The sequence below is a fragment of the Zingiber officinale genome, chromosome 4B (genome assembly GCF_018446385.1).
Source record: "Zingiber officinale cultivar Zhangliang chromosome 4B, Zo_v1.1, whole genome shotgun sequence".
NCBI classification, from domain to species: domain Eukaryota; kingdom Viridiplantae; phylum Streptophyta; class Magnoliopsida; order Zingiberales; family Zingiberaceae; genus Zingiber; species Zingiber officinale.
The window spans coordinates 115,087,460-115,100,541 of record NC_055993.1 but is presented as its reverse complement, the minus strand read 5'-3'; the positions used below and the strand labels follow the sequence as shown (position 1 = coordinate 115,100,541).

Sequence of the window (13,082 nt, the reverse complement as noted above, 5' to 3'; positions counted from 1 at the left end):
TTCCAATGGTTTGTTCCTTTTCATCTCAGTCCTGAGCTACTGTTTATAATTTATAAAGAACCGATAACATAACCTTCTGTGTGTGACACCACACACCATGTTATCTACAATATAAATTAATTGAACAACTACCATATAAATGTAGACATTTTGACCAATGTGATTCTTTATTTCAAAACAAATATTTACAAAAGCTAGGCTTTTAGTATACACTCTAACAGGTTTTATGTCGCTAATGCTTTATTGGTTTGTCTCACTGTGCGTAGGATCATAGAGAGGTTCTTCTAGCACTACAAGAAAACAGGGCTTCAGAGACGAAAAAATCAGTTTCTGAAAGTCACTTTTCCGTTTCTAAAAAAGGTTTGAGACGGAATATTCCGTGTCTAAAATCCGTCATTGAAAGCCCCGTTGTTAATTCAAGAGACGGAAATATTCCGTCTCTAATTTAGAAACAGATTAAAAAGTCATTTCTAAATCTGTTTTTAAATTAACCAAATAAAATAAATTTCAAATACAAAATTTGTTTCTAAATTTTGTTTTAAATCCGTCATTAATCCGTTTTAAATAACATATAAAAAATAATTTTAATCTGTTTATAATTATATTTATAAATCTAAATATAATTTTATTTTTTAAATTTATTGATATTTTTTTATTATATTATATTTCTATATTCTTATATACTACAAGAAACTCACACATTTCAAATAAACATTTAAAATAACTAATTTCTAATCCAAAAGTATCATAAAATTAACATTGGGATAAATAAATGTTTACATCATCTAAGCAAATGTATAAATTTTTAAATCTCACCTTAAGTAATCTAATCTTTACATTCTATCACGACGCTCATGATCACAGGGATCAAATCCTCCTAGATATAAATGATTTGAATATTTCACCTCTTGAATCATTTTACAAACCTTCTCCTTTTCTTTGCTTTGCCTACCTTGATAAACTTTTCTTCCCATTTTTTGTGATAAGAAGTTTAATACTTTTTTACTTTCAATAATGTCTTCATATATCCTCTTGCTAGTAGCATGCATGTCTATGATTTCTTCCCTTTGCCCTCCCTTGTCTCGAACTCCATGAGATGAATTACTTCATACGGATTAATGAACCAACCAAGTTTGTTGAGACAATCTAGCAAAATCAAAACATGAAATGATTAAGTTTAATAAATATAAAAACAAGCATGCAATGAAATAACCTATATAAAAAATAACTACTTATTAACAGTACAAATTTATATTATCTCCATTGAGATTTGGACCACAGCCTACGGGAGAAATGAGATAATCAAACTTAGGACAATTAACATGCAATGACATTATTTGTTTAAAAATCTATACTTGAGTCTGGGTCATAATTCTTATATTCTCGCAAATATGTCATCAACAACATTCTTTTGCAATTATATTTACACTAGAAAAAGAAACTCTTGAAGTTTGAATTTAGAATCAAGAATATATAAATTACTTTGATAGATATTTCACAATAGCAATGAGTCACCAGATTCTTAAAAACCAATTTTAGAAAACTACTATCTTATTCACTAAGATTTTCCAATCAAAATATATGAAATTACATATAGAACACCGACCAAGTCATCGACCTTGATATTTGACATTATATTCTAATACAATTTACAAAATTTAGAATCATGGATATATTGTATCTCAGTAAAGCAATCTAACAAGTTTAAAAAACATCATTTAGTATTTACCTTGCACTGCAGTTGTCTAGCCTTGATAGGAGAGGAATCACTAAACCAATTTAATGATTCAACATTGAATGTCAGCCGCCTTTTATTTAATGAAAAGTAGTTTCTTGATTAAGAAACCACATTGTTATGTACAAATTTTTCAGCAACATACCTGCAATGATTGATTTAAATAATATGAAACTGAACTAAACATTAGTCATAAGTTACAGCTGAATCATGTAATACAGTGAATATCAGAAAATAAGAGAGAATCATTTCTATCACCACTGTAGTGTTCATGCAACGAAACAAGGCAACAGAGCAAGATATGTGCTGAGGCAATACAACATACTAGGGTACACCAGGAAGCCACAGACCTTGTTCTTTATGGAATTTCGATCAAATTTAACTTTGACAAGTAATGCAGACCTTGATATCAGCGTCTGAGGCCTGATAGATCTTTAGAGCCTTAGCTTCGAGTTCAATCTTCCTCTCCTCAAACTCCTTGGTGATCTCCTCCTGCAACATCAACATAGATTATATATATAAGCAAATTAAAGTAGAAGAAGAATTAAGAAGAAGAAAAATATTGTTGGGAATTAATTATCGACCTATGATTCCTCAAATGACTATTGGAAAAAAAAAGTGCACGAATTTAAACCTAACTATTGGAATAAGCATTTTGTCAAACACCTTAAGAGCATGAATCAAAATGACATGGGTACATGCAAATCTAAAACATGGGAGAACAGCTTAAGAACATAAACATCAAACAATCAACCACGCAAATAACATATCGACCATTGAAGAAGAAGCTTGTTGTTCAGAATCTGATGAAGGACGGAGATGTCTGTGGGAAGCCGGTGCTGAGCATGAAGTGAAGAGCTCTCCAAAAGAGGACCGCTGCTTGCTTAGGGCGGCCAGATCTTGGAGATGCCGTGGCCGGATGTTGACTATGAAGGACCTCTTATCCTCTAGCCCGAAGAGAAGAGGGTTGCGGTTTGGATCTGAAGTAGAGAAACTCTGTCGTGGCCTGGATGCTGGTGTCGGCGCGTCGAGGCAAAAAATCACGAAGAGCCACTGGAGGAAATGATGGCGTTGGCTGGAATCGCGGGTAGAAAATGACGGTGGGAAGATGGAGAGGAGATGGCTGGCCGGTGGCGGTGGAGTGGTGGCGGACCGCCAACCCCTTTGGTGGAGTGATGGCGAAGGAGGGAGAAGTGTCGTACCAGCCTTCGCAGCGTGAGAAACCCAGCGAATGAGAAGAAGATGTGTGGATTTTATTTCCACAAATCTGATCCGACAGTCCTGATCAATCCAGATCTGATGGAGTGGTTGAGATCAAATCTGAGTGAATGGTCGAGATCCACTGGAACCCATTGAATGGTCAGGATGGCTAGACTCAGATCATGCCAGATCCCCACCTTGCAGTCCTGCACGATTTGGGATTGCAGAAGAAGATCGTGTGCGGGATTTAGGACTAGAGAAGAAGATATGAATTAAAATAAAGTATTTTTCTAATTACTTAATATATTTTTTTTTCAAATTATATAAATTATAAACGGATTTTTTTCTGTTTAAAATATTTTTAAACAAATTTATAAACAAATAAAATTTTGTATCAAATTTCGTTGTTATTTCGTATTTATTTTTGTTTATAAAAAATTATTTATAAATTCTGTTTCTAATTTATTTTAAATTTTGTTTTAAAATTTTTTCTATATTATTTTTATTAAAAAAAGAAACTGATTAAGAATTCCGTAGCAAATCCGTTTATAATTTACAAAAATTTAAAACAGATCTTATTTCCATTTTAAAAATCTATTTCGGAAGCCCTGTTTTCTTGTAGTGTAGATCTTCAGGAGGCTATCTTCATCAAGGATCGTCGTTCATCTGAACTAGTGCACCACTTCACATATTTCAGACAGGATCACATATGAAATTAATTTATCAAGCTAAACAAGATTTTGGTATCCAAAATAAATTATTTCTTACTGAATTAACCAAATATTTTTTGAAATGACTTGAATTTAAGCATGCAATATTCTTTTTCAATAGTTCTATTTGTTCTTTTAATTTTTAATTTATCAAAATCTTCTAATTGATAAGATTTTGTTAAAGTTATTTTTAATTCTACATTTTCCTTTTTTGATTTTTTTATTTTTAATTTCTAATTAACAAGAATTTTTAGAAAGTATTTTAACAAATTTGTATAGTTTGTCAGAAGGTAGAGATCGTACCTAACTTATCTTGTCGATCTCCTTATCCGACGCTCCCCCTGCATTGTTACTTCCTTTTGAAGTGACTCCCCATTTGTCGATGCTCATTTTGGATGAGCTCACTTGATCGTCTTCTTGGTGACTTGCCATTAGTGTAAGTCCGGTGTAGGCTTCAATTTCTGACTTTGATGACGACGATTCGTACCACATCACCTTTAGGTTTTTATGCTTCATCTATATTGGTCTTTTATTTATCTCCTTGTCCTTTAATTTTGAGAAGTTATCCTTAATGTACCCCTTCTTCTTGGCAGTTGTAGAACTGCACCTTTCATTTGCCTCATGAAAGTTTCTTAGCCTACGACTTGTTAAACTTGTTAGACTTAAGGAATTTACCAAACTTTCTAACCATAAACATGACTTCGTCTTCATCAAGTGATGTGTCTAAATCTGGTTCATCTTTCTAGTTAGCCTTCAGTGATAGGTTTTGAGGAGACTTTTCTTCTTTATTCTTTAAGCTTGCATATCTCGACTCGTGAAGTTCAAAAGTAGAAAACAAATTTTCTAAGATACTCACCTCAAGGTCCTTAGAGATGTAAAATGAGTTGACTATGGCTGTCCACTCGAGTGTTCTTGGAAATGCATTTAAGGTGTATCTTAACGAATCTCAGTTTGTTACGATTTCTCTGAGATTCATGAGTCCAGTGATCAACTCCTTGATCCTTGAGTGTAGATGTGCAACTATTTCACCTTCTTCCATTCGGGGGTTGCTGATTTGGTTCCGGAGGTCCCTTCATGCAACTCCAAGAACTTCTCCTAGAGCACTTTGACTGACTTGTAGGATCCGATCTGGTTGACTTCTTGTGGTGGTAAAATGCTCAACGGATGGAATTCTGCCTTGCTGTTTGCCACGAAGTTGGCTTGCTCCTTCTTCATCCACAGATATTCTTCATTGTCATCTCCTTGCTAATCTTTAGGTGCTACAAAATCATATTTCATTATTAATAGTAAATTGAAATATATTTTAAAGAACATCTCCATCATCTTTTTTTAAGTCACAAACTCCCCCTCGAACATAGGCAGGTAGATGCTTGGTTCGGCCATTTCTTGTATGATTCGGTCGGTGGTTAGTCCTTCTGAAGTATCCTCACTCTAATACCACTTGTTGGTCCCAGTTTGACTGGTAAGAGGAGAGTGAATTGCTTGAAATGACAAAAATACCCTTTCTTGAAGCTTTTGACTTAAGTTGATACAAACACCTTTAATAAATGAAACTAACATGCATAAAAATAAGTACGAGACAAAAGTATTTACTTGGTTTATAATCAGGGAGGTTGCTAATTCCAGGCAAGTGAATCTCAACTAGCAGACTCCTTCTTCGACACAAGTTGGAAGAGGAGAAGGCTCGTACAGGACGTTGAAAGCACAGAACTTGAAGAACAAAATGGAAAACTTGAATACAAAAAGTGTTGTTCTGAATGAAAAAGACCAGAGCTCTATTTATAGCCCACTGATTGAAACTAAGCATTTGCTGACATGGCGACTCCAAGCGTCTGGACCCACTTCTGACGCCCCCAGCTGTGCACCTTCACTATGTGAAAATCGGCAATAGACTTCGGATATTATCTGAAGTAATAGGTAGATATTTACCGAATTAGACGCACGTGAAGTAAAAGGGTTAAGTTTTTACTTCGACACACGATTACCGAAGTCTATCGCCGGTCCAAAACCGGTTCAAAATCGGGCCGTTTTCGAAGTAAAAAAATGCTATTACTTCATCAAGACCAGTAAAAATACCGAAGTAGTTGATGATATATTACTACATAGGTTACATTGTCCGACGAAGTTTAAAGGAGTTACGACTTCATAATTTTTGATATTATAGTATAGTAAATATTTAATATTACTTCTGTATATTTTAGCTTGATCGAAGTAATTGTTATTGTATTACTTCATCGTAGTATGGAAGTAGGAAAGCATATTTTACTACACTTCAACAATTTAAGTTAGCGCAATAATACATACAAACGACTTCAATAATTTTAATCACATAGCAAAGTAAATAGTTTCTTTAACTATGCCACTATTTAAATTTATTGAAGTCTTATGTGTTGTATTACTTCATCATTTTTATTTATAGTATCGAAGTAGTTGACTATATTTTACTACAATATAAATTTAATTGACAAAAGTGTATATCATAATATTTTGTTATATAACACAATAGTTTTCATCACTAAAATTGAACAAATATATCACAAATATCTATCAAATACAATCCAAAAGTGAATTCATAAAAGAAATATTTAACCATAACCAAAAAACTTTTGTATCCATAAATCTCTAAATACAATCTAAAATTTGTAGCATAGCCTACACTTAGGCACCCACATAGAAATAGACAAATTCGCTTCATTCATTTCTGACTTTATCATACTGAAATTAATTGTAATACTATTTATTTTTTGATGCTGCAAATTGAATCATTAACAAAAGTTTGAGGATCAATGAAAAATGACTTAATATTTTATAAGGAAAATATTTCATAAAAAAAAATATTCACCTTCCTCTCCAATTGTGGATATTCATCCAAGACTATCTCTTTCATGTACCGCATCACACAATATCCACATTCAATGTCACCATTTTGTTTAAGATTACCCTAATGAAATTGAAAATGTTATGCAAGAAGTCACAATCAAAATAATAATAATCATTAATTGATGTCTAAATACATAGTCACAATACATACTGTCAATTGTTTAAAACCTGGTCCTTTTGAAATACTCATTGATGCATTGTATATCTTGACCCCACTACATTGTAAAAAATAGAAAATTATTTTTTCAATCTATAATGAATTGAATGCATTCAAAATCAGCATAAGTTACTACTTACTTGGTCACAATAGTTTGCCAAGCATGATCTCGGTTCCTGTTACTTAAAGAGTCCAATAAATATATCATATTCTTATCTTCATTAATTATAGTCAAGATCCAATGGTACCTGCACAAATAAAAATATAACATTAACTAACATGTAGTAGGAAATGATAAATAATTAAAATCTTACCCAGTGTTATATGGGATGAAGCATATGCTATCTCTGTTCGATGCTCCCAACTGAGCAGTAATATGTTGTGATAATTTACTACCTTCTTCACCCACATCGCATGTAGGTATGTGACTAAGATCCACAAATGACACATACTGAGCTCTATTTTCTTTCTTTAAGTATTTGTAAAGGTAATTGCAAGGTAATGAAAAATATAAATATACACCATGTAAACCAAAGCAAAAGCTTGTGAACAAATTTTGTGAACAAAGCAAAGCATGTGAACAAATATTGTATTTAACACATAACATACCCCATATAAACCAAAATTTGTCTGGCACCTATCTCTTTCATCTCCATAAAGCGTAAGATATCTTCTCTTAGCAACCATACACTTTTAGGATGTTCAAACATAGCTTCATCAAATTCTATGTGTATGCTCTCATCTTTAGGCATCAATCTGATGACATACGAATAGATATACTTGCATGCCATTGGCAAAGTTTTTTCAATTTCCTTGTACTTGTCCTGATCACCATGAACATCCGAAGGAGCAAATGATTGATGTTGCACATTCTTCTACAATATGTTAAAATATTCATATGAGTATTCAAATGATTAATGTTTTTTCAAATACCAACTTTTCAAGAAAATTGAAAGTACCTTCTTCGTTGGTAAAATTACCAACCCTTTAAGCCAAGCAATAATTGTTCCAACAGCATCATTGACGATTGTTGGTCCAGACCGAATTGGGATTAGAAGCTCTGCTTCTTCATCTAAGACAACATCAATAGATACCTTGAAATTCCCTTCCCCAAGTGGAAGATGATGAATCAATATATTTGGGCCTCCTTCTGATAGTATTGCGTTATACGTCACCACATTTTCACATTGTTTCACAGCCAAGTTACATTTTTTTTCCCTGTAAGAATAATAAGAAATTGTATATAAATATGTGAATTTGAAAACAAAAATTAATTTGACATAAAATTGAGAAATATAGAACCTCCAAGTTTGAAGTGCTACATTCATAAACCTCCACATCATCTCTCCATTTTGGGTCATTCATGTTTGAGGACTTATTCGATATCACAACCTCACAAGTTTGATTATTAATTACCTGAGCAAGTTGAGCCTTCAATCTCTCTACTTCAACCTTCAAGCTTTTATTCTCCTCTGATTGTTCTTTGAAGTTATCGATCGAATCCTTTGGGACTGATTCCCTATTATTTCTTGTAGTTTTAAAGTAGAGTTGGGGTTTTACGCATCCTCCCACACCTCTAACTCGTCCATAGTGCTCCTGATTTCCTAATGCAGTGGTTAATATATCGTTCATCCCAGAAGGTTTGAACTCTCCTTTCACCTTCTTTTCCAATAAGTCATCCTACAATTAGGGATGTAACAAATTAATCCAAAATTTCCAATATTACTTAGCTAGACAATATGAAAATTAGATAATAATAAATATTTACAATTTTTTTAGCGACTTCTGCTATCTCCATATTTGTAATGTTGCCAGATTTGTCCTCACGAGCTTTACGCCAAAGCAACGATCTATCAGCTTCCTCATTTTCAACAATTAATTTTTTCTCCCTCTACAATTCCAAAAATGATCAGTTACATAATATTAAATACTTGCTTGAAAATGCCAAGTATAATGCATGGTAGCTTACCAATTCAGCCTCTAAGCCAATGTAACCTTTACGAGATAATCTGTGATGATATTTATAATGCATCGTTCGTTCTTTTTGCTTTTCATGAATAACCTACAATAGAAAATACATTCAACAACACCTGTATGCATTATATATACAGCAGACAATATGAGGCGTGTAAACAAACAATTAAACTATAAAACGTATATATATATTCCAATATGTAAACTATATATATATATATATATATACACATATGTGTATAATAATGTACACATAATGTATAATACAACATTAGTTCTATCATACGAACAGCAATTGTAGCACTTGAAGCACTTGAAAAAATCATCCAACACTTGAAAAAAATGAACAGCAATTGCAAATTGAAAAAAAAAAACGAACAGCACTTGAAAAAAACGAACAACAATTGCAAATTGAAAAAAAAAATGAACAGCAATTGGAATGAACAAAAAACGAACAGCAATTGCAAATTGAAAAAAAGGAACATGAAGCGTCATGGTCTTTCCAAACATCTAGCACTTAAATGAATATAATGAACAAAGAATTGCAAGTTGGAATGAACAAATTGGAAAAAAAAAACGTGTAAGCACTTGAAAAAAATGAACATGAAGCACTTGAATGAACAAATTGGAAAAAACGTGTAAGCACTTGAATGATATTTCAAATTGCAAATGCACCATACAAAAATTGTAAATGCAAACAAACAAATAACACCATAGTAAATACATGAACTTGCAAATGCAAAAGTACAAACAACATCATTCTTTCTAAGACAACAAGTTATATAAGCAAAATTTCTAGCTAACACCATATGAGTGCGTACCTCCCATGATGGATGAAGTCTCTCATCTACAAATGCTTTCCAAACTACTTTTGGGATCTGATATTGACTCGGTGGAGAACTCAATTTTTCAGGATTGCATTTATTTGGCCAAACAAATCTGCTAGTGAGTTTGTTTTTGAAATCTCGCCACTTTTGAGATGCTGAATTCATCACAGCAGATTCACTTTGTGGTGCTAATTCAAACGCATTCTGCAACACCAAAAATTAGTTAGTACTATTAATAGATAAGTTGAATAGGAATAAGAAACTAATAAACATACAAGCTGGATAATTATACAACTAATATGACAAGAATGGATTAAATAAAACAATGACAGCAGAGAGTTGGAAAGCTAACTTGATTTTGGATTGTATGTATATATAAATCTTACCGAGATCTCTTCCCACAATTTTTGTTTTATATTTTCTGGTACACTAGGCCAAGACTTTATGTTGATTGGCACCATGGTTCTAGCAACAGAGCCAATGTATGATTGCAATGTCTTTCCATTTGTATTGTATAATGGTCGCTCCATGTCATCATAATCAATCTTCGCTTTTTTTCCCTATCTTGCAGCTGCAGTGAGTTTACACATTGATGTAGGACCTTGTTTGTTCTTCTGCACATCTACAGAACGTTCTTCTCTATCAGTAACTTCATGTAGCTCTGCATTGACTACTCCATGTAGCTCAACATCGACTATTCCATGTATCTCCTCAACTGCTACTCCCTGTTTTTTACGACCCATCGACTATTGTCTGCATAAGAATATAAATGAAACCAATTAAAATTTGTACAATAACAATAACATAAACATGACATATATAATTACACTAACACAATTATAAATAAATAGCAACACAGACATAAACTTATCATAGAATTGCATAACATAATTTTTTAAAGTGCATAAAATATTCCTTTATGTTCATAACAAAACCATTACATAAAAATGCAAAACATCATTTTTTCTTTTTTGTGACCCAAACACCCTCAATTTCTGATCTAAAATATCTTTCATGAGTAGGAATGCAATGAGTATCAACATCATCAATTGGTCTAGAATCAGGAATACTGCTCCAATCATCATCATCTCCCTCATAACATCTATTTGGAACTGGGAGCACAATTGACCACCCCTTTTGTAATGGATCATCAATATAAAAGACTTGGTTGACTTGACTTGCAAGCACAAATTCATCATTCTTGTGTCCTCGTTTGTTCAAGATGACTAAGGTGAAGCCACATTCATCGTTGTTGATTATTCCTTTGTCATTTGTAACCCAAGCACATTTGAAAAGAGGGACGTGAAATTGATGATAGTCTAATTCCCATATTTCTTCAATCACTCCATAGAAAGACACATTAGCTAGCAAGGGATTCTTATCTTTAGCACTACATACAAGTATGGTGTTGGCAATTAAAGAAACCCCACTGTTTTGGCAAACTCTGTCATCATCCCGTGCCTTTGTTTGGTATAAATTGTCATTTATAACATAACTATTATACTTAATGATTTGTGCACACGGTCCATGGGCCAACCATGTTAATGTCGATGTTGTTCCACCATTGCAATTGTCAATTTCAACAGCCACTTAACATGTAATCAATTTGAATATGGTGATTAAAAAAAGTAAATATAAGTTGTTCAGTACAAATGATAGTAAAAATTTAATCAATATGGTATCCACCTTTGTATGAAACCAATCAATAAACCTCTTGTTGTGAGCATCTTGTATCCACCTTTCATCTTTCTCTTTTTTGGGAAACATTGATTTCAAAAAGGTTTTATGCTCACTATAGAAGTATTAATATATAAATTTGTGTAAGACATTAGATAATCTCAAGTACATATGCAGAATCATAAATAATACATTATATAGGGAGATACTTCTTCCATATTTTCTAGCACAGTCAAATGTGCTTGTTGCAGATCAACTTGTTGCACTATAATTGGTGTGTTGCATGCTTGCAAGCCAGAAACATTTGCTTTTGGATCTCGAATTGATTGAGGGACTCCAATAGGATCAATGTCATTGAGGTATTCTGAACAAAACTCAATTGCTTCTTCTGCTAAATATCTTTGAACAATGCAACCTTCAGGATGTTTTTGACTGCCTACATAAACTCTTAAGCACCTTCATGTATCTTTCAAATGGATACATCCATCTGACGTAAAATGACCCACATAATCGGACTTCTCGAACAAGATGGACAGTTAAGTGAAGCATGATATCGAAGAAAGATGGGGGAAAATATTGCTCCAATAAGCAGAGTGTAACAACCAAATCAGATTGTAGCTTATCTAACTTGGCTACATCTATAACTTTGCAACAAATATCTTTGAAGAAGAAGCATAATCTTATGATAGCATATCTAACATGTTTTGGCAGTGCATCACGTATAACTATTGGCAAGAAATGCTGCATTAAAACATGACAATCATGGGATTTCAAGCAAGTCAACTTCAACTGATCCATGCACACAATATTATTCATATTCAAAGAGAAACCTTCTGGAACTTTTATATCCTTTAATGACTTGCACACCTGTAACTTTTCTTTTTTTTGTGAATGAGCACACAACAAGAGGAAGATATGTTCTCTTCTCCCCAAATATATGTGTTAATTCGGGCGTAATTCCTATCTCAACCATGTCCAACCTAGCTGCCACATTATCCTTGATTTTTCCTTTAACATTCATCAAAGTATTAATGAGGGATTCAAAGGCATTTTTCTCGATGTGCATAACATCGAGACAATGCCTTACATGCAGGTGTTTCCAGTAAGGAATATTAAAAAAGATTGACTTCTTCTTCCAACATTTTCTGAAAATTGTTGCTCCTAAATCTTTTTCTTCTATATTGACTTCCAACATATTAGCCTTTGCATTCTTTTTTTTCCCTCTCACACTTATCCTCTTTCCAAACTCACACCTTATGTTAGAAAGTTTGTCAAACAACTTAATCCCAGATAATGGTCTAGCTGCTTCTCCAAGTTCATCCATGTCATTAAACTCCTTCATTTTCCTACGATAGGGATGAAACCGTGATAGGAATCGTCTATGGCCAGCAAATGGCATTTTCTTCCCATTTTCCAAGTGACTTGCATAAGTATCTTCTCCGCATATTGGGCATGCATAATAACCATGTGTAGTACATCCACTAAGGTTACCATAGGTAGGAAAGTCATTGATGGTCCATAATAAGACTGCTTTAAGAGTGAAGAACTGCCTTCGATAAGCATCATAGACTCCATCAACTCCTTCCCACAATTGTTGCAAATCTTCAACTAACACCTCCAGATAGACATCAATATCGTTTCCAGGCTGCTTAGGCCTTGAAATGAGCATAGTTAGCATGATGTATTTCCTCTTCATGCACATATTTGGAGGTAAATTATAGTTGACCAACATGATTGCCCAACGGCTGTACCGACTACTAAGGTTGCTATGAGGATTAATGTCATTAGCTGCAAGTGCTAGGCAAAGATTTCTTGGCTCAATTTCAAAGTCAGGCCATATATGATTCACACTCTTCCATGATGGTGAATCAACTGGACGACGTAACTGATCAACAACTCTTGTAGAATCTGTTGGAACCCTA

General features: G+C 33.4%; 3 long non-coding RNA genes across 3 annotated transcripts; all 3 read right to left on the bottom strand.

Annotated features, from left to right (window-relative positions):
- Nucleotides 1–1,028: 1,028 nt before the first annotated feature.
- Nucleotides 1,029–1,769, bottom strand: LOC121977867. The gene is made up of 2 exons (XR_006111072.1): nt 1,730–1,769; nt 1,029–1,146 (listed from the first exon to the last, which is right to left on the bottom strand). It is a non-coding gene; the product is annotated as an uncharacterized LOC121977867 (long non-coding RNA).
- A 6-nt stretch (nt 1,770–1,775) lies between these two features.
- Nucleotides 1,776–2,527, bottom strand: LOC121977866. Its single transcript, XR_006111071.1, has 3 exons — nt 2,510–2,527; nt 2,086–2,227; nt 1,776–1,880 (listed from the first exon to the last, which is right to left on the bottom strand). It is a non-coding gene; the product is annotated as an uncharacterized LOC121977866 (long non-coding RNA).
- Nucleotides 2,528–6,711: 4,184 nt separating this feature from the next.
- Nucleotides 6,712–7,041, bottom strand: LOC121977865. Its single transcript, XR_006111070.1, has 3 exons — nt 6,997–7,041; nt 6,823–6,930; nt 6,712–6,740 (listed from the first exon to the last, which is right to left on the bottom strand). It is a non-coding gene; the product is annotated as an uncharacterized LOC121977865 (long non-coding RNA).
- Between the last annotated feature and the right edge of the window lie 6,041 nt (nt 7,042–13,082).